We start from the raw sequence: 22,405 nt of genomic DNA on the forward strand, positions 1-22,405 counted from the left end.
AGCCTTGGCTGTCCTGGAACTCACTGTGTAGACCAGGCTGGCCTCGAACTCAGAAATCTGCCTGCTTCCGCCTACCAAGTGCTAGGATTAAAGGCATGCACCACCACTGCCCAGCTATATGTATATATTTTTAAAAGATGTAGAAACCTTGAAAGCCACCCCTTCTCCATGCTTAGAGCTAGCCAATGTAAATAAAAAATAAGTGCTAGCATATTATTGGGTTATAACTCAAGTACAATGTAAATAATCACAAGCTCTTACATACATGAAGGAATAATTAAATACTCAACTAAATGTTTTAAAAAAAGTTTTTATGAAGAATTCCAAACAATGTGCAGATACTCCTCTATCAAAGAGAGGAGCAATTTGAATATATATTTCTTTTAAAAATTTTCTTTCAAAGAGTTCAGCATGGAAAGAGAAAAAGTACCATTTCACTGGAGAGACCCAGGGACTCTTTTCAGCACATCAGTGATGTCATAATGATCATATAAGTCCTGATATGAAATAGACAAAATCCCCACAACTTCATCTGTTTAAACTTTCTTCAAATACTGTCAACTCCAGACTTTTCATGAAATAAACACCAGACAATCCAAACTGAGTCTTTTTGCAAGGTATATCTCAAGGCTATCCCTAGTACTAACAGGTTTACCAAAACAAGAAGAATCAGAGAAACTGCCAGAAAAGAATCTAAAGAAACCTAGTTTATTACAGCACCATATCCTGGAAGCCCAGTACAAAACAAACAAACAAACAGTGATACTAAGATACAAGGAATAAACTTTAAAAATATGGAGACAAAATATAATTAAGAATTCTTAATCAGTTTTTACCAGTAAATATTAAAAAATGACAGATATCAATATTGTGTAGAAGACACTTGACTCAATCTTTATCTTATATGAACTTCTGAAAGTAAGTGTATTAAAGTTTAAAAAACCATTAAGATGGTTTATAGTAGAAAGATCTTAAAATAAATAGAATTGCTTAAAAATGCAAGTACTGAACCTATCATGCAAGCATGAGGTCATATGAGCATGGCATCTATGTAAGTTATATGCAGTAGCATGCATGTCTTCCCACAGTGCTAGTGAGGCACAGAGACAGGTTGATATTTAAAGTCCACTGGCCAGGCCGGGTGGTGGTGGCGCACGCCTTTAATCCCAGCACTTGGGAGGCAGAGGCAGGTGGATTTCTGAGTTCGAGGCCAGCCTGGTCTACAGAGTGAGTTCCAGGACAGCCAGGGCTATACAGAGAAACCCTGTCTCGAAAAATCAAAAAAAAAAAAAAAAAGTCCACTGGCCAACTAGCCCAGCTGAATTTGTGAACCCCTGGTTCAGTAAAAGACCCAATCTCAAAGTATAATTGGGGAATTAGTTCAGGAATATATTTCATGTTGACCTCTGGCTTCCACAGATGTACATGCATACACATTTATACATCTGGACATACATTATATATGTTTATGTACATATATCACAAACACAAAGAAAAATACAATGAAAATTACAAATAGAACTATCTAGGAAATTCAAACCATTCTCTGTGTAATTAATGGAGGTCTTCTCCCATTACCTAAAATCAGAATAAAGAAAATTATTGGAGGAAATTTGAAGTGGAAATTTCTGGTTTCTTTGGAGAGTCAGTTGTGTCATGTGGTATTTTTCTGGAGACTGAGGTGATGTTTTGCTGAAGCAGACACATGAGAAGATGTTTTGCTGAGAACAGATATGTAATGTTTTTCAGAAGGCTGCCTGGGAAAAGGGTATATAATCTTTTGCTAGAGCAGATGTTTGAGAGGACAGGTGATAGTTGGAAAGGGTATAAGTATATCTCAATAGACAGTGTATAATTCTGTGACATTGGTTCTCTTTGCAACTCTTTGCTGGTCTTCATTGGGCTCTGCTGACACTAGTCTTCCTTGAAGACACTGTGGCATTGGTTCACCTTGCCTTCTTCACTGATTATCATTTATTGTGACTTCATAGAGAAAAACGTACTGAAGAACTCCTTGTGATATTCTTGCTGCTTCTGTGGACTGGGACCGATTAATAGAGCCTTGAGTTTTCTTCTGGATTAAACAAACTGATACTCCTGATTCATGAATGGTGCTTGGAAGTGGATTGAGGTACAGCTGCTGTTTTGTGTGAACTAAACTGCTCATATCCTGATGACAAAGGTTGGTATTACCACAAAGAATTATTTCTAAATGGGTCCACATCTCCCATTTGCCTTATTAACCTTTCCTTTCCACTATCTTTAGTGGATGGTAGGCTAAAAGAAAGGTTAAAAATTAAGAACCCTTATTAAAGTAAGTTTTAAAAAATCTAAGCCTATAGAAATTGCCAAATAATTCATTAATTATAACTATTTCTGGCACAAATGGAAGGAGAATAAAAGGGAGAAAACAATATGCCTCAAAACTTTGAAATGCACAATACAATGGAAATAATATACTATTTTATCTCTACTACCAACAGTGGGTTTATGGTAATAGAAGAAATTTTTCAAAGTTTAAGAAAACATGTACCTTGTCTTATATTCTATACATAGAGTAAGAATAGGTTAAAATCAATGTAAAAATACTTTCTGATATCCAGGATTTAAAAGTCAATCTCTCAAAACTTCTGCCTCAAGAAGCTACAGCATGAAGAGACCAACCACAGGAAAGGTGTTAGTCTCTTTCAGATCACTGTAATGAAAAATCTAAGAACATTGCTTTACAAATAAATAGTATTTGTTTTCCCTCAAAGTTCCATTCTATAGTCATTAGCTGGATTAAGTTTCTGGTCTCTCACCCTCACAACTGGGACAAAAAGTAAAACCTTTGAACAACACACTCAAGTCATGTCCTGCCATGGTACAGCCTCAGCTTAAGAGAGGGACCTGAGGACAGGGTAAATGGGAGCAATGAAAAATGACTCGGAGTCAGTGATGAATGCAACCTGACAGTTCTGTGATTGGAGTGAGATAGCTCTCTCTTACAGACCAAAGTCCAGTCTTTTGTTTTGTTTTGGTTTTGCATAACCTACTTCCTTAGAAATTGCATATCAGTTTAATCACTTATCCCAGGTGCATTTATGACTATTCCATGAATCAGCACTTAATAACCTTAGCCCTTTGACTGTTAGAAGTAGAAAATGAAATTCAGAATACATCTGAGGAAAATGAACCAGACAATAAGTATATGTTTATTTTTAACATACAAGTCATATAAGTTTTGTTGGGCACAGTGCTTATGGTTGGCAAGTCTAGACATAGAGGTTATTTTTATGTGATAAAGTTAGCTTTAAGTATAATACTGTTTATATTTGTTTTGCAATTTAGTGAGCTTTTATTTATGCTGATGCAAGCAGCATTGAAGCTCATTTTAATAATTCTTAGCTACTTCAATATATTCTTATAATCTTTGGATTTTTTATATTTCAGGAACTCTGAGGCTTATTATTAGAAAGGATTAATTAATCCCAGAAAGTAGGAATATCACTAAGCCATTATCATTTTTTCTAGATACCAGACTTTTTGCTTATTCTCAACCTCTATTTGCATGGCACATATAACTACCTCTTTTAGGGAGTAGAATATCAGGATCAAATATAATTTTTCATTGCTTCCATGGAGTATACTATTTCACCACTAATATTCTATAACAATCTACTTGAATTCTTTTTTTTTTTTAACTATTTCTTTCTCTTTCATGATCCAGGTTTTTTCTTCTATTGACTAAATCAGGTCTCCTTTAATATCTTTCCAAATAAACTGACTCATTAGTGTAGCTGCCTCTGTTCTTTCAGGTCCATGAAACCTCTCACATAATTTATTTTGCATCCATAGACGTTGCATAGTTGAGAAATCCTGTAAAGAACAGTTATTACACTGATTCATATATTCTTGAACTCATGTTTTCAGAGGTCTTTCCCACAGCCTAAAGGGCTGTCCTGAAGGTGACAGCATCACCATTTGCAGAGGATTACCAGACATATTCTTTCTTCCTGGAATCGTGGAGTCATTATCCTTGGGAGGGAGAACACTCTCTGAAAGAGGAACATGAGACAAAATATATAAATTATTATGCAAAAAAGCTTTATGTCTACAGCCACCATCAGCACTTCAGGAGTACCAGGTCCTGATGCTCTCTGCACAGGGGCAGGAACTGTGTCACAATATCCCTTCTGTGGCCATGCTAGACCCAGCAATGTCCCAACCATAGCATATGGGGACTCACAGCATCAGCTTAGGGCAGGAAGTAAGATGTTCACAGGATCATTAAAGAGAAGTCCTTGGACTAGAAACCAATCTACAGTCCTTTAGAGCAACCAGGGAAGAGACACAGAATTGGAAGTTGCCCTATTCCATGGAAGATATAGAAGTGGGAGATCAACAGACTAAGTTGTATACCTTACAAATATACATTACTTGACATTATATAATCTGTCAGAAGTAATGGAAAGGCTTATGCAATAATTATAAGAAGAAAAAAAGACAAAATTAACTGTTAGTGAACTGTAGAAAACATACCAGAAAGTATAATTTTCTAAGTGTTCATTTTTAAGGGCTGATGATAAAAGAGATGGTGTAACTGTGTGTTTGACTAGACTCCATGGCAAAAATCTTTGCATGGACACTGTGGCTGTTTGAATAAGAATGGTCCCATAGGCTCACAGATTTGAATGTGTGGTCATTAGGAAGTGGAGCTACTTGACATGGATTAGGAGGTATGGCATTGTTAGAGAAATGTCACTGGTAGAGTTGGGATTTCAAATGCTCAATCCATACCCAGTGTCTGTCTGTCTGTCTGTCTGTCTGTCTGTCTGTCTGTCTCTCTCTCTCTCTCTCTCTCTCTCTCTCTCTCTCTCTCCCCCTTCCTACTGCCTGCAGATCCAAAACTCTCTAATATCATGTCTGCTTACATGTCACTATACTTCATATGATGACAGTAATGGACTAAACCTCTAAAAATATAAGTCATCCCCAATTAAATGTTTTCTTTTATAAGAGTTTCTATGGTCATATTGTCTCTTCAATGTAATCAAACACTGCTTAAGATGGGCATAATGGTCCATATAAAGAATAAGCAATTATCAACAAGAAATGTTATTCTATTATGATACAAAATGTCTAATGAATAAAGATATTATGGTATAACAATGACAAGTATCACATGTATTTTTGAAAAGCACCCTAAAGAGTTAAAAAATCAGTTTCATATGTACATGAGGAATGAATGACAGATAATAAATAGGACAGAACATCATTAGGTCTTAGAAATATAACTATTTTATATAAACAATTTTACTTAAATACAAAATTATCGACATTAATAGTAAATTAGAACCAAAGGTAAGATACCCAGGTTTGTAGAACCAACAATACTTAGAAGCTGCTAGGGTCACAGAGAGATAGACACAGTATAACATATCCCAGAATGGGATACACTACAGCTGAAAGGCAGAAGTTGTGAAATTAACGATAGAGCTGACCTAGGTTAAGATATCCAGGTGTGCAATTAACTAAAATATGCAGTAGAAGATTTGGAATGAGAGATGGGGCTAGAGCTGACCAAGTGCCTGAGCTGACATCTAGGTTTGAAGAATCACATTAGACTGAATCAGAGACCAGCCAAAGCAGTGTACTCATCCTTGGATGGTGAACGTTTCTGCAGATAATTAATTGAATGTTCTTGGAAAAAAACTAGGAACAGAGCTTCTGGTCCTCAGAGGAAGAGGAAACCGCAACCCTACTCTGACTTCATCCTCTTCTTAGCATTGAAAGTGCTTTCACTGAAAGATACACAAATGTAATTTAGTAAACAGGTAGAATTGCTGAAGAATGGAAAAACTGAAATGATATTAGAAAAAAAGCCTCAATGGGCTAAATAAAGAGATCATTGGAAAGTTTTAGTGATAGAATAGAGCATGCAAGAAATATTGTCAAGGCTTAAAGGCAAAGTGGAAAAACTGCATTATTCAGTATAAGTGAATAATAATTTTTGTTTGTTTGTTTGTTTTTCAAGACAGGGTTTCTCTGTGTAGCCCTGGCTGTCCTGGTACTTACTCTGTAGACCAGGCTAACCTCGAACTCAGAAATCTGCCTGCCTCCCAAGTGCTGGGATTAAAGGCATGCACCACCACTGCCCGGAGTGAATAATAATTTTTAAATGAATTGAAGGTGGGAGAGCTTTGGTATACTATGAAAAGAACACATCACTGAGTTGTGGGCAAAAAAATAGGAAAGAGTTGGAGGAAGAGGAGCAAAAAAGAGGAGGAAAAAGAGGAGAAAAAAGAGGAGGAAGAGGAGGTAATAGCCTTTTAATGAAATCGTAGAGAAATTTTTCCCAAACCTTAATTGATGTTCATTCAATGAATCAGAGAACATGAAAAAAAATCAGAAGGGGAAATCCTCTCCATGATAAGTTATAGTTAAAGTGATAAAATAATAACCAAAATGAACAAAAGTTATTGAAAGTTATAAGAGACAACAGTCAAATCTCTTTAATGTAAGGCCAATCAGAATAACAATAGATCATCTGATAGAAATTTTAAAGCCAAAATGGCCTAGAATGACATACTCTAAGTTATTAAATACCAAACCTGACAACCCATAGTAATATAATCAATAAACTTTGTGTTATAATTAAAGGACAAACATAATATCTCTATAAAAACTGACAATAAATTTTCATCAACAGTAATCCAGCTCTATAGTAGACAAATAAACAATTAAGTCTGAATTGAAGGAAAACATATCCAAGATTCCACAGAGGACAATTAAAAGGCATCAGAAAAGTCAGTACAAATGCATCTAAATGAGCATCCCCAAATCAACAAAAGGACAGAAATTAATATATATGTTTTAGTCATAACTCTGAATACTAATAGTTTCAATTGTCCAATAAAATGGCCCAGATGAGCAGATTGGATTAGAAAACAGGATCCATATTTTTGTCTCTCTCTAAGAAGCACACCTCAACATCAAAGATAAACATCAACTTAGGGGAAAATAATAGAAAAAGATATTCCAAGAAAATTGCATCAAGAAAGACATAGGAATATCTACTATAACATATGACAAAATTGTCTTTAAACTAAAACTCTTTAGAGCTTACTTCATAGACATTAAGAGGTCAATTAATCAAGAGAATATTGTAAATCTAAATTCAAATACACCAATCTAAGGTGAACCCTATTTCATTTAAAACACTCCAAGATGGAAAGCCATGGTATACTAATTACAAAGTAGTGATAATAGGTGACTTGAATACTGTCCTAGTTCAGTCTCTGTTGCTGTGATAAACACCATGACAAAAAGCGGCCTGAAGAAGAATGTAGCTCAGTTTATACTTTGTGATCTGTTATAGAAAGAAGCCAGGGCAGAAACTCAGGAAATAGGAACTGAGGCAGAGGCCACACAGGCAAGCTACTTATTGGCTTGATCTTCATTTTTCAGTCAGATTATTTTTTAATACAACCCAAGACCAGCTGCCCAAAATAGCATCATGTAAAATGGATTGGGACCTCCCACATCAATTGTTAATCAAGAAATGTCCACATCGATTTGTTCATGGGGCAATCTGATAGAGATATTTTCTTAATTATGGTTCCTTCTCCTGAAAGAGATTCTAGCTCCTGTTAAATTGACAAAATCTAATCAGAACAAAATAACCATCTTTACCAGGGATCATCCAAAACAAAACAAAACAAAACAGAATAGAAGAAAAATAAAATACTGAATTTAAATTGTATTATAAATGAACATAACCTAATAGACATCTATGAAAAATTGTAGCTTTATTCTTAGCAGCCTATGGACCTTTAATTGGTCACATATTAGAATGCAAAGACAGTCTCAACAAACTAAGAAAAATTGAAATAATATTATGTATTTTACATGGGCACAACAGATTAAAGCTAGATATCCACAGGAATAAAAACGACCGAAGGCATTCAAACTCATGGAGCTCAAACAGCACACTATAAAAAATGAAAGAGTCAAGAACAAAATAAAATAAGTTCCTAGAATTAAATGAAAATGCAAACACAACACACCAAATTCTGTTGGGCACAATGAAGGTGGTCCCGAGGAACATTTGCAAGTCTGTGTGCCAGCATTAAAACAAAACAAAACAAAAACAAAAACAAACAAAAAACTTGAGAGAACTCAAATCAACTTAAATACACACTTGAAAGCCTTGAAGAAACTAAATCAAATGGAACCCAAAAGCAGTAAATGGGAAAAAAAATCAAAATCAGGGCACAAATTAGCAAAATAGAAACATTAAGAAAAATAACACAAAATATATGAAAATAGAAAGTTGGTTATTTTAAAATAAAAAGAATATTGACAAAACACTTAGTTAAATAAATAAAGAGAGAAAAGACATAAATAAATAAAGTTAAAGATAAAAATGAAGATATCACAGGAGACATCTACACAATTTAATCCATAAGATTATGATAACATGTCTTAAAAACTGATATTCTACTAAGTTGGAAAATGCAAAAGGAATGGTTAGGATCTTTTAAGTTAGATGGATGCAATCGAACAAAATTAAGCCAAGATGAAATAAATTACTTAATCACATTTATAGCCATCAATAAGATTAAGTCATCAATAAAATTCTTCTAACTAAAAGAAAGCCCTGGGCCAAATAGATTTACTGATGTATTATATAAAAATTTATATATATATATATATATATATATGTATCTATCTATCTATATATAAGCAATACTACTTTAATTATTATATATGTACAAAATGGAGGAAAGTTTCTGTATTGGTTCTGTAGGCAAGTATTGCCAGGATACCCAAGCAAACTAAATTACAACAACAAAAAGATGCAACATGTAAATGAAAACTACAGAATAATCTCTACAATGAACATCTATTTTTTTTTAATAAATACTGTTAAAGAAAAATTTTTAAAATCATTATTACCACCTTGACTCTTCTAGAGATATAAGTATGGGCCCACATATTTAAATCGAAAAGGATAATTTATCACATTGATAGACTAAAATGCAATATTTTCATGATCTTAATAGCTACAGCAAGGACATTTGTCAAAATCCAGCATTACTTCACCATAAAAGTCATGAAGAAACTACAGGTGCAAGGATTATACCTTATCATACTAAAGCATACATGCAATAAATAAACCTACAGTCAGTATTATGCTAAGTGCATAAAATTATTTCCACTAAAATTAAGAATAAAGTAAAGGTAACCACTTTTTTGAAATATTGTGTTTGATATCTTAGCTAGAATAATTAGACAAAAGAAAAAATATATGTAGAAAGAAACATCAAAGTATCCCTACTTGCAGATGAGATGACTGAATACATAAGAGTCCTTGAACTTCCAACACACAAAAACTCTTCACATTGAAGAATATGGTTAATAAATGGCAACACACACACAAAAGTCAGTACCTTTCCTATATACCAATGATAAATACACTGAAAAAGAAGTCAAGGCACCATCCCATTCACAATACCCTAGATAGTATGCCTAAGAATAATTGTAACCAATGAAACAAATGATCTCTACAATGAAGCTTTGAAGTCATGGAGAAAAAAATTTAAAAAGACATTAGAAAGTAGAAAGACCTCCCATGATCATGGGTTAGAATTAACCATTTACATTTTACATTTGAAAATGGCTATCATAAATAAAAAAAAAACAATCTGTAGATTCAATTGTATTCAAAATTCTAGAACCATTCCTCACAAATATAGAGAAAAAAAACTCTGAATTCATATGGAAGAACAAAAGATCAAGCATAGACAAAGGGACCCCAAACACAATGGGTATTGCAGGAGTTGTTACCAAAACTTATTTCTAACACTAAAGAGTTATGGTAATAAAAAAAGCCATGATCCTGATACAAAACAGACATATAGGTCAATGGGATCATACAGAGTCCCCAGAGAGTCCACACATCTTTGGGTACACAAGTTTTGATAGATTTCCAACATACACAATATGTCATTTTCAATTAAATGTATTGTGAAACCTGGATTTCAGTATGTAGCAATACCTCTCATTGTACACAAAATGTAATCCTAAACATACCAATGACATTTAAAATAATATGTGATTACCAGAAATTGCAAGTGGAAATTTTGAGGGTATCTTTAATTTACATGCAAAGGTAAAGACTTTCCCAACAGGATTCTGATAGCACAGAAAAAAAGACAAAAACAACAAACCAATAAAATGAAACTAAGAAATATAAATTAAAAATTTAAAAAGTTGTTCAGCATCCTTAGCCATCATAAAAATGAGGGTTAACAATATTCTATGATTCCATAGTAAGAATGACCATCCTCAGGAACACAAATAAATATGAGACAAGTGCTGGTGTGAATGTAGGAAAATGTTGACTCTTATAGATTGTTGGGAGTGCAAATTCCTTCATCCAGTTTGAATATTAGCCTTACGGCTTCTTCACATATTAGACTTAGAACTACTTGATGGCCCAGCTATTCCACTATTGATATGTGCACATCTATTTTTCTTGTTGCCCCATTCACAATAATAAGGCAATGGAATCAATCCACGTATCTCTTTTAGTTTTGTTCCTGCTACTATAATAAAATATCCTGACAGAAAAGCCACTTAGAGGAGAAATGATTTATATTAGCTCAGAATTGTGTGTTACAGACCATCATATCAAGGTAGTCAAAACGTCAAGACCTTAGAACAGCTAATCACACAACAGAGAGAAATGCATGTATGCTTACTTACTTGTGCTCAGCCTTTTCTAACATGCATGCATCACAAGATCCTTTGCTAAGGCATGGTGGTACCCAGAGTGAGCTATATTTTTTCACATCAGTTAACATGGAATCAAGATAATGCTTCACAGGATAACCAGATCTAGACAATTTCTCACTGAAACTCTCTTCCCTGGTGATTCTATCAAGTTAGCAATTAAACTGAGCATCACAAGCTCTCTCATCATGAATTTTATTTAGTTGGAAAGAAAAATGAAAGCATGAAATTTCAGGCAAGTGGAGGAAAAAATTAAGTGAAGCAGTCCAGGCACAGAAAAGCAAATAGCTTTCTTCCTGTTTATTCTAACTTTGAATCTGTTGTTTTGTGTTTAACTTGGCATTCATGTAGAAACCAAGGAACTAGAAATGGGTTGTGTGGGGTTCAGTAAGGGAGGAAAGATAACAGAATGCAAATAGAACATAAGTAGAAATGGAGAATTCTGGGTGTGAAAGGTTTAACCAGGTGGTGGGATAGGAGATATTAGAAATGAGAAAGCAGAGGAGGCTAATAAAGATAAAGGATCTAACAATGTGCATGATCTAGTATTTGGGAGACACATTCAGGAATATCTTGGCAATTTCAAGGCTAGCCTGATCTACAGAGCAAATTCTAGGGGAGCCAGACCTACAGAGTATGACTCTCTTTAAAAAAAGAATACATAGAAATCTACTATTATGCAACCCAACTAAAAATATAATCAGACAGTATAGTAAAAGATTTGTTACATGAGAGGGATGCAGAGATACTGGGGACAAGGAAGAGAGAGGGGAGAAAGGGAAAAGAAAGATTAGCCAAAACTAAGAATGTATCGGGGGGGGGGGGAGCCTATAGAAACCAACGTAGTTATAATCTAATAAAATTATAATAACAAAAGGATTTGGAATGAAGGAACTTTGCATGGGTAGACAATACTATTTTCAGAAGGAATGGTTATCAAATGAATATCTCAGTGCAGAGACCTTCAAAACAACATAGCACATACTTAAGTCGATCGGGAACTGACTGGGAAAACTTTCTCCCTGCTAGCTAACTTACACTACTTAGAACATTAGGGAAGATTACATCAATGGCCTTATCCATCCACAAACCCTGCATGCTATAATACTAAGCAGACAGATAAGATGTGCCTTTGGTGCAATTATATGGTGGTTATGGTATAACCAAGCAGTTTCTGATTGGTTTGACCTTTACTCCACAGGAGAGAATTCCTGGTACTGTAAACATGGTAAAAAAAAACCAAAAATAAAAAAACAAACAAAACAAAACAAAAAAAAACCAACAAAAAAACCAAACCAAACCAAACCAAAACAAAACATGTGTAGTAAAATCATAGACCCAAGAAGAGATTGTTGTTTTCCTTCAAAATAGTCTTGTTGTCAACGTATTTTCAAAACATTTATTCTTATATCCATAGATCTTTGGTACTCTCAACATTTATCAGAGAAGCTTGTTTTGCAAGTAGAAGGAGACATTGTAGAAACTTATAACTAAGAATAATTGACTCATAGTACTCAGCCATAAACTGGACATCTATGTCAATCCATCCCCACTCAGAGATTCAAGAGGCAGCATGGAAGAGGGGGTATAACAAATAGTTATAGCTAGAGTTTGGACAATAGAGTGAAACTGGGTCTTCAGGACATGAAATGGTCACTGAATTCACAAACTCACAGCAGCTCTGCTTAAGCATAAGAGCTAGATAATCTAATTTCAGCATGAATGTAGAAGGGTTTATATGGCCTCATCCCTAAATTAGAAGATATTGGAATCTGATGGATGTTGAGGAAGAGAAATTAATTTTTATTTGGGGTTGCAACCACAGATAGGTTCCTCCTACTCTACTGGATGGCTACATAGGCATGTATATGCAAGAATTTCTAATTTAAATCAATGAATTATTTAAAAAAATTTAAAGAAGAAGGAGGAAGAAGAAAAGACATGAAGTTTGGAGTGAGAATATGTTAGGGGACATAAGGGAGAGTTAGAAGTAATAGTGGGATATGATTAAAATACATATATGAAATTTTCAAAAATATAAAAGTATTATAAAGGTAATGATAGAAAATTAAAACAATAGTTATATATTAAATATAAATTATTTAAATTATATATACATATTACATGTTTACCTGTCATAAACTTTTGCATCACACTACAAATATGCCATGAAATATCAGCTACTAAGAAGGCAGGATTGTAGAACCTTTCTGTACAGCAGTCCAGAATGTTCCCTAAGGTTCAGGTGCAAATGGGTGCATGGCCTCTTTAGCTAGTTAGCTAGCATTCTTCCCTGCTGGAATATAAGAAGATGCACTTGCTATTCCATTAATGGTATTATCCTTTGTTTACTGAACATTCATTTACCTAATCTTTTAGAAGCTTAATCTGAGAACTTTTACAAAGGAATATTAATCCTTTTCTTAAGCATAATACTGTGTATGAAACTGTTTATCATGATTAAAAGCATTTCTATGCCTGATAGCAACAAACTTTTGATAAAATCCCCTTATTTATATGAAACATGTATTTAATCATTGAAACTGTTTTTACTCCCAAGAATTAGATAATTGGACTAATTAAGTAGTGTATCAAAGAAGAAAAAGAATTCTTAATAATCTCTACAATAAAATATATGACTTAATAAATAAAATGTGATAGTAGTCTATGAGCATGATTAAGACCTTTGAAAATGAAATGTATTACACACATTTGTAGTTACAATGTATTTATGTACATAATACCTTTGTACATGTTATGTTGAATCTGATCTCTGGAATTTAAACTAATAGCCAATTTGTCCAGAAAAATGCAAATGTTAAAATATATTCTTAGGTATTTTATTTAAAAGTCCAATGATCATTTTTTACAAGCTTTTCAATGTAACATTGTCCCTACCCTGGGCTTCTGACAAACTTGAAGAGGATCCTTTGTGCTTGTTATTATTGCAGCCCTTTGGGGGCAAGGTATGGATTGGTTTCATTTTGTTGAAAATTCATAGATAGCTCACACATCAGCATCTATGCACTCACAAATGTGGGGTGATTTTTTAAAATGTTTTCTCTTCATGGACCTGCATGCCAGGACAAGGGAGGTCAGTGCCTGCCAGGGGCTGGAGTCTGCCCTCTATTCTATGCCATGATACCTTGTATCAAGCTCCTGTTCTCCCCTGGCAAAATGACTAGTTATGTAGAAGCACTGCATATGATCATTGCTTGGTACCCCAAAACTAGTGCAAAAGTGCAAGAGAAGAACCAACTCTCAAAAGCTGTCCTCCAGACATGTGTGCTGTGTGCCTGTACACATGCATACATAAACACACACTGCAAGTACTAATATTACTACCACCACCACCACCACTAATAATAATAATCATGAACTTCAAAAAGAAGAAATTTGTATTCTGTTCTGATAGACAATGTCTCTTATTGGAGGCTTGCAATTCAATGTGTTTTCAGGCTTAAAACCTCATCCAAAGCTGTTATTACTCGGGCATGAATTTTCTTCATTTATGCTATAATTATATTTATTCATTTTATAATTGGACAAATTAAAAAATCTTAATGAACCACACTTTGAGTTTAGCAGCATCTGTTGGCACTGTTGCAGGGACTCTAGCCAAATCCTCCCCTTTCTGGATTTCATTTAAAATGCATTTCTACTACATTTGTTTACATTCTTATGCTAGGAAAGTGTGTAAAGTATTATCTGAAGATTTGGGCTTGAATCTTGGTTCTGTCATTTAGCAACTGTATGACCTTGGACAAAAAAATTCAAGATGAGATATATCCTAATAAGATAAATTAAAAAGAAAAATGATTAGTTTATCTATGTGGCATAAGAATTAGCAATTTCTAATGAAAGAATTTTGCCAGTGCTTCCTGGATACATGGTTCATTTCCTACTTTACTTTTTCTTCCCTTCTTCACTGGAAGAATCTGTATGCCTCAGCACTGTCCCCCTGGACTCATTACTGTTTGAGGTTGTGTCAAGGTAGCTCCAGCCATGGGATTCCCAATGATGTTTTCTATTTCCCATTTGTCTTTTCACATATTTTCTAAAGTTATATAGTTTTCTTTCTCTGATGCACTTATTTTCAGCTTTTTCTTGTTTCCCATTCACTTCTACAACTCCTTACCACTCCAGCCAGATCTTTGACATTTTTTTCCTCTCTCCCTTCCAGATTCCTCAACAATACAAGTGCTTTGAAAACATAGTTCCTAAAGGAATAGTTTCCAAGCCTTGCAGTACTGCAATCAAAAAGAGTTCTACAGGTTTCCAGGAGTCTTTGAAATTTCTAAGGCTCTCCATTTATGTGCCATCAGCTAAAGGTTCATTTTTGGAAGTTGCCATTATGGTAGATTGTGCTCCTTCTTCTCTGCCCTGCCTGGTTTCCAGGTTCTCACTACCCCACTGACTGAGATCTCTCTCTCTCTCTCTCTCTCTCTCTCTCTCTCTCTCTCTCTGTCTGTCTGTCTGTCTGTCTGTCTGTCTGTCTGTCTCTCTTTGTTTTTTGTTTTCAAGACAGAGTTTCTCTGTGTAGCCCTGGCTGTCCTGGAACTCATTCTGTAGACCAGGTTGGTCTCCAACTCAGAAATCTACCTGTTCTGTCTCCCAAGTGCTAGGATTAAAGGTGTGAGCCACCACTGTCCAGCTTGGAGAGATCTCTTAATTTGCACTGCATTGCTATGTGCTCTTATAGTCCCATTTCTGACTCTTGATCAGATTTCACACACAACTCTGTTGTAACTCCAGATTTAAGTCCTGACAATGAACTTTACTAGCACTCTGTATTCCTGTATGCCCCTATGTGTTACAAATATTCACAATTAATGCAATTTTTGTGAAATAGCCAACATGCCATAAAATTTCACCAGAGTATTGGCCGCCATTTTATCCTTTGCATGATGATACACTTTAGTAAGGGCAATGAGAATTTGTTCACACATAATGGCTTCCTAAAGAGATGCTGCAGGTACCTCTGTGAGCTGCTCTAATGTTTAACAACTTTCATTCCTTAGACTTTTATTTTTCTGTTTTTTTTTTCAGAATCAAAAAAAAAAAAGGCAACCTGCAGAGTTTGTGAATAATTCATTTGCTTTATATTTACATTCTCTCCCAATTGGTTAGGTTTTTGCTTGTTTTCACTTTTCAACATTTTCAGCTTTTGTTGTTCTTGAATTAATGGTTGAAATGAATGTGGTTAGAGACATGTCAAAAAAAAAAAAAAAAAAGGAAACAAAGAAAAAAGAAAGATAGGGATCCTTTACCCTCGGACAGATTTTCCAACACTGATTGTTCAGTAAGAGATATCTTTCCCATTATAAATTTGAAGTATACAGTGACCAAATTTGTTAACATATTGACCAAATTGCCTTATAAAAACACCCAAGTACTCATATTTTACATCCTTCTTTATCTGTATGACTATCCACACTACATCACATTCTCCATGTTTCTATACAGTATATAGAACTCCAGGAATAAAAATATAGGCACTAGGTGGTCATAAGCAATGGAAAATTCTCCCATTGCATGTTTCCTTCCCATTTTGATTAGGAACTGGTAATTAAAAGTCAATTAGCATGGGGTAAAAGTGGAGAAGACATCTTGCATGGCTGCCTTCTGTCATAAGAGTGGAAATCCATATCATATTACAAGATATCCAATTTGGAGAAAATACCACACAGGAACCATCTTACATATTCTACACATTTGACTTCCACGTGCCTCCAAAGTGAAAGCTTTCAGTTATTCTGCTTTAATTTCATTGGTTAACTTCTCACTAGTTGGAAGACAGAACCTCTTTTATAGAGACAAGTAGTGCAAATTCTCTCCTGTAAGGAGACTTAGGTTTATAAAACACAGTTTTTTATTATCATAGCCTTCAAGTACACATTTACTTCTCATGAAGAGATGTTAGTCAGGAGAGACCACATGTATAAATAATATGTCCAGAAGAATGAAGTGGAGCTGAAAATTCACTACCTACTCAAGAGATATTGTAAAACCTTATGGCTACCTGGCTTATGAAGGTATAGGACACAATCATAAACACTATGTCATGCTTGTCCATAATAAAAATTGATGGAAATGCCTTATTTATTATTTTTACTTTTATTAATATATATGTAGAGGTACAAATGCAGTGTTGATTTTCTCGGTTGTATCATTTTCTCTTGTATTTGATTTTTCCTCCTGATCTTTTGCTCATCATGGCCTTAGGAGCATTACACTGTACTTCATTTAGCACATAATGCTATCTAAGTGCATATGCATGCTCTCAGATGCTCCCACCATGACATAAAACTGTATTTATGATCTTATTCTTCTGTTTGAAGTCTGTCAGATACAGGAAAATTATATCTAAAACAGATAATTCTTAGCACCTACCTATGTGTATATTAAAAAGATAAATACTGTTTGGTTTTATATTCATATGAAAATAAAAACTGCTTAATTCTTTAATGAAAAGCAAAAAAATTCATAATAAGAAGATCTTAAGACACTTTTAATTGGTTTAGTCTAATTTTTTGTGGTGATTATTCAGTTGAGAAAATTCATTTACTGAACTTCCACAAAGGAGTGGAATTTATTCTATAAGTAAAAATTAGCTTAAACCCAAAGTGATCTATAAATTAAATGCAATCATAATTAAAATCTAAATTGCATCTTTTCCAGAAATAGAAATGAAAACCTAACATTCATTTGGTACCACAGTAGACTCTGAGTAATCAAAAGAATTTTGAGCAATAAATAAATTGGAGTACATCCTACTTTTTCACATTATAATATGCTACAAAGCTACAGTTATCAAAACAGTATTGTAGCAGAACTAAACAGAAATGAGGGAAAAAGTTGGGAATTCTCAATAAGGAGAAATAAGGGGATAAATACAGAAGAGGAGATAAAATAACCACAAGGATGTCTAAAAAAGCTATTAAGAATCATGTTATTAATTATTTTTGAAACTGAATTACCACAGAAAAGGGGGCAGAAAGATATTAAGACATAGTTACTGAGAGGACCAGAGCAATACAATGTTTTCCAGACATGAAGATCAAGCCAGGCAACATTCTAGTATCAAATAAGAAATGGTTTATCAGTCCTACCCCCAATTGAAATGTTCTGGACGGTTGATTGCATTGGGGGTAAGGAGAATCAGTTTTCTTTACAAGTGTGACTCCTGGTTAGTTGAGGTTACTTCAATGAGTGTTTCCCCCCTGCACTAAAACATAAAGAGCACTGACTGGTGTTAATCTTTTATTAATTAAAAAGATGAAAGAAGGCACAAATTTAGTGAATGGGAATAGGTCTTAGAGAGGTTACAGAAAGGAGTTGGTAGTCAACATTATCAAGGTACATGGTAAAAGAAAAAAAAACCTCAAAGAATATAAAAAACAAAATATAAAGAATCTTTATTATTTTAATTTTTAAATTTTCCTTTTTTTATTGATTATTTCATTTATCTACATTCCAAATGTCATCCCACTTCCCAGTTTCCACTCCACAAACCCCTATCCCGTCCTCTTCCTCCTTCCTTCTATGAGGGTGCTCCCTCACTCGTCCACCCACTCCTCCTTCAGTGCCCTAGCATTCCCTTACCCTGGGTCATTGAACCTCCACAGGACCAATGGGCTCCCCTACACTTGATGGTAGATAAGGTAACCTGTGGGGCAGTGAGCTGTGCACAGAGAGCCTGGTCCCTATTCGAGCAGAGGCCTGGAATCCTGGTAACCCTAAGGGATAGAAGGAGTTCAACCATGCCTCCTGGGCCTCTGGTTACAGCCTCCCACAGCCATCAGTCACATAGGCAATGTTCCAGGTTCCTGGTATTCTGTTTGGACTCCACACCTGGAGTCCTCCACACACCTCCACTTGGCAAGAGCCAAGATGACCCAGCCCACTATAAAAGGAGCTGCTTTCCCCTCCTTGCTCTCTTACTTTCTAAATCTCTTATTCTTTTGCTCCCCGGCTCTCCCTCTCTCCCCATCCCCTTCACCCCCTCTCTCCACTTGGCCATGGCCGGCCTCTACTTCCCTACACCTCTCTCCCTCTCTGTCTTTCTACAATAAACTCCTTAAAACCATCGACTGCCTCTTCTTATCAAGATCTGCTGTGCTGGAGCAATGGAGCAGGTCTTCTGCTAAAGAGCTGTGTGTCTAACCTCCCACTGGGAAGCCTCCCTGAGCTCTAGCCAAGCAAGTCTCCTGAGCTAGTCAGACTCTCTCCTCCCTGGGGTAACCTGCCAGAGTTCTCCTCCCTGCCCTTTTCCCTTCGGCCTCCCAGGCAGAGTCGGCCCGAGGGGGTCCCCACTCTGTTCTCAGCTCTTCTGCAACAACCAGCAGTGCAATGCCTGAGAGTGAGAACCTGACGTCCCTGGCCTTCATGTAGCTCTTCCGAGGCCCCCAGCGGCGTCAGTGGTGCCTGAGAATGGGACCTCTACTTTGGTAGTTCTGTGGGGACCCCAGCCTGTGCCTTCCTCACCCCCAGAGAGGGATCCCACGGCTTCTCACAGTTCAACGCACATCCATCAGCAGCCTGGGGTCTGTGAAAACTCCCCTGCATATGACTCGCCCAGTGGCCCTAAACCCAAGTGGACACAGGATCCCATTTTTGTCCCACAATAATCCTTTGCTACATATACAGCTAGTGCCTTGGGTCCTCCTCTTTGGTTGGTGGTTTAATCTCTGGGAGCTTTGGGGTGGGGGTTCTGGTTGAGTGATATTGTTCTTCCTATGGGATTGCAAAGCCCTTCAGCTCCTTCAGTCCTTGCCCTAACTTCTCTATTGGGGTCCTGTACTCAGTCTGATGTTTGACTGCATGCATCCACATCTGTATTGATCAGGCTCTGGCCCAGCCTCTCAGAAGACAGCTTTACCAGACTCCTGTCAGTAAGAACATCTAGGCAGCAGCAATATGTCTGGGTTTGCTGCCTGTAGATGGGATGTATCTCTATGTAGGGTAGTCTCTGGATGGCCTTTCCTTTAATGTCTGTTCCATTCTTTGTCCCTGCAGTTCTTTTAGACAGGAGGAATTCTGGGTTAATATTTTTCAGGTGGGTGGATAGCCCCATCCCTCAAATGGGGGCCACGCTTATACACTGAATACGATCTCTACAGGATCTATCTCCCCTTTGTTGGGTCTTTTAGCTAATGTCCTCCCTGTTGGGTCCTTGGGTCCCTAGCATCTGGGACTTTCTAGTGACTATGACCTTTTTCCCCTCCCCTTTTCTATCAGACTGTCTATCACCTTCAGAGTCAGTCTTCCCCTGAGAAGTCACAGGTCTTGAGCAAAATGTAGCCAGGTTCTTTGCCAATAAGTGGCTTGTAATTAAATCTTTGATAGAGTACTGGTCTTCATCAGAAATTCTATGTGTACATTTACCATCCACACTTCTGTTAGTATTCTGGTCTTCTGAGCTCCCAGCAGAACTACCCATTCATCTCTACTTATAACATATAGATTTTCACTGTTCTTTTATCTCCGGTTTTTAATTCATCTCACAGCTATTTCAATTGACTTGAGAACCACGTGGTCAGGTTTAAGCCCAAGACTGACCCTGTTCCTAATATCAGTTATCTGATATAGTCATATTTCTTTCCCCTTCATAAAAGAATCTTAATCTTCCCTGTAAGTGTTCAAAGATAGCCCAGATTATTGACCTTCACCAACATCACAGGCATTTATCAATCCAATCAAGATAACAGTCAAAATAAGCCATCATAAGTACTACATGTTATACTTACGCCAACACAACTGTACATACATAAGCGTTTGTTCAAATAGGTGCACTACACAAAAATACAGTGAGACTGAAACAGTAACACAAAAAAAAATGACACTGAAAACCCCAGAACCAGATGGATTTACTGCTCACTTTCATCAGACTTTTATATAAAATTAATACAAAAAATTACTAAAAGAGTCAATTTTACATTGAATTCTCAATCACAAAATAGAGATTAAGAAACACCATAATAAAAGAGCAGATGCAAATGTTGAGAGTGATTGACAAATTTTAATCATATATCTTTATATAATTGTATATTTATATAATTATATATTTATATTTATATATATTTATATATTATTTCTTTTTCTTTTGAATGTAAGTCAGTGGACTATATGTGATTATGTGATCCTGGTGTCTTTAGAGTCCAAAGGAAGCCATGTGACCCCCTAGACTGGAGTTTCAGAGGGATTCTAAGATGACATGTGAGTGCTATGAATGGAACCCAAGACCTCAGGAAGAGCAGAAGTGCTTTTCATATCTGGGTCAACATTTTAGTCCCTGGCAAAGTTATTAATATAAACTTGATTATGATACAGGTTCAAGTATTTACAACTTGCATCCAAATTTATCAAATTACATACATATATTCAGAGTATATATACATACAGTACATATATACATATATTATATGTATACTACATATATACACACTATATATGTATATATATATATGTATATATAATTACTTCCCAGTGGAATAATTACAAAGGAAAATAATGAATTGTTGTACATGCTTGATTATCTCATGATGCATTTATAGATTATTATAACAAAATCCTAATACCTACTATTTTTCTTGACACACAAACAACATATTGATGCAAATTTATTTTACTATTAAGCTACTTAAAACCACCTAAAGTAGGGGAGAACCTGAAGATTTATTATTATACCCCAAAGCCAAAAATAAATTACTGAGATCTTTCAACATTGCAACTCTCCTCTTCTGGAGTAATGAAATACTTGCAGAATGCTAAGGGGAAATTGGAAATGATATGTAAATATGTTTGTATTTCTGGAACTTTGGGACCAGTTTTGAGCCACAGAATTAAATATAGTCAGAATGTAACTGCCTCTAGATAGAAATGATTCATACTCAACTAGCTATAGGCTTCCCCATCATCCCAATGAAAACACTCAGCTTAGAAGAGAGAAAAGTTTAGGATAGAAAAATTGTATTTAAAAGTCTGTCATATTTAAATTTTTTTATTCCTTTTGGTCAGACTTTATATTGCCACACTCAAGTGGCTGGTTTAAAATTTGGACCAAAGCTGGGCGGTGGTGGCGCACGCCTTTATTCCCAGCACTTGCGAGGCAGAGGCAGGTGGATGTCTGAGTTCGAGGCCAGCCTGGTCTACAGAGTGAGTTCCAGGACAGCCAGGGCTACACAGAGAAACCCAGTCTCCAAAAACAAAAAACAACAACAACAAAAAATGTTGACCCAATAGCCATGATACAGTAATGCACATGTCATTTTTATTCCAGTGAGTTCAAAGTCTGTCTTTCTCACACTATGTGTGTGTATCTGAGGCACGGAGAGGAAGGGGAGGAGAAACAATGCATGTATCTATGGTGTTTTAATATTGATTTAAGCAATGATTTATTTTTTCCTAGTGGAGTATTCCTCATTGTGGTCAAGAGAGCTATTTGTGTTTCTGTTTCAGTGACTTTAAAGAGTGGATCTTCTGGCCTGCATCAAATGAGATCAATTGAAGGTTTATTATCTTTTTAAGTGTGGCAGATGGGGGCATGTGTGTGAATGTGCCTAAGGAGAGCAGCTATCTCAGAGTCCCTAGAATTGGTGTTAGTTATAACTGCTGGGAGCCAAGT

General features: G+C 35.7%; 1 long non-coding RNA gene across 1 annotated transcript in view; it reads left to right on the forward strand.

Annotated features, from left to right (window-relative positions):
• The window catches only part of LOC116072848, a 34,667-nt gene extending 19,482 nt beyond the window's left edge, over nt 1–15,185 (forward strand). Inside the window, exons 5-6 of the long non-coding RNA XR_004111568.1 lie at nt 1,992–2,182; nt 14,963–15,185. This is a non-coding gene — a long non-coding RNA (uncharacterized LOC116072848). The remainder of the gene's footprint in view (nt 1–1,991; nt 2,183–14,962) is intronic.
• The last annotated feature ends 7,220 nt before the right edge of the window (nt 15,186–22,405 follow it).

This window comes from Mastomys coucha, unplaced genomic scaffold (genome assembly GCF_008632895.1).
Source record: "Mastomys coucha isolate ucsf_1 unplaced genomic scaffold, UCSF_Mcou_1 pScaffold23, whole genome shotgun sequence".
Lineage (NCBI taxonomy): Eukaryota > Metazoa > Chordata > Mammalia > Rodentia > Muridae > Mastomys > Mastomys coucha.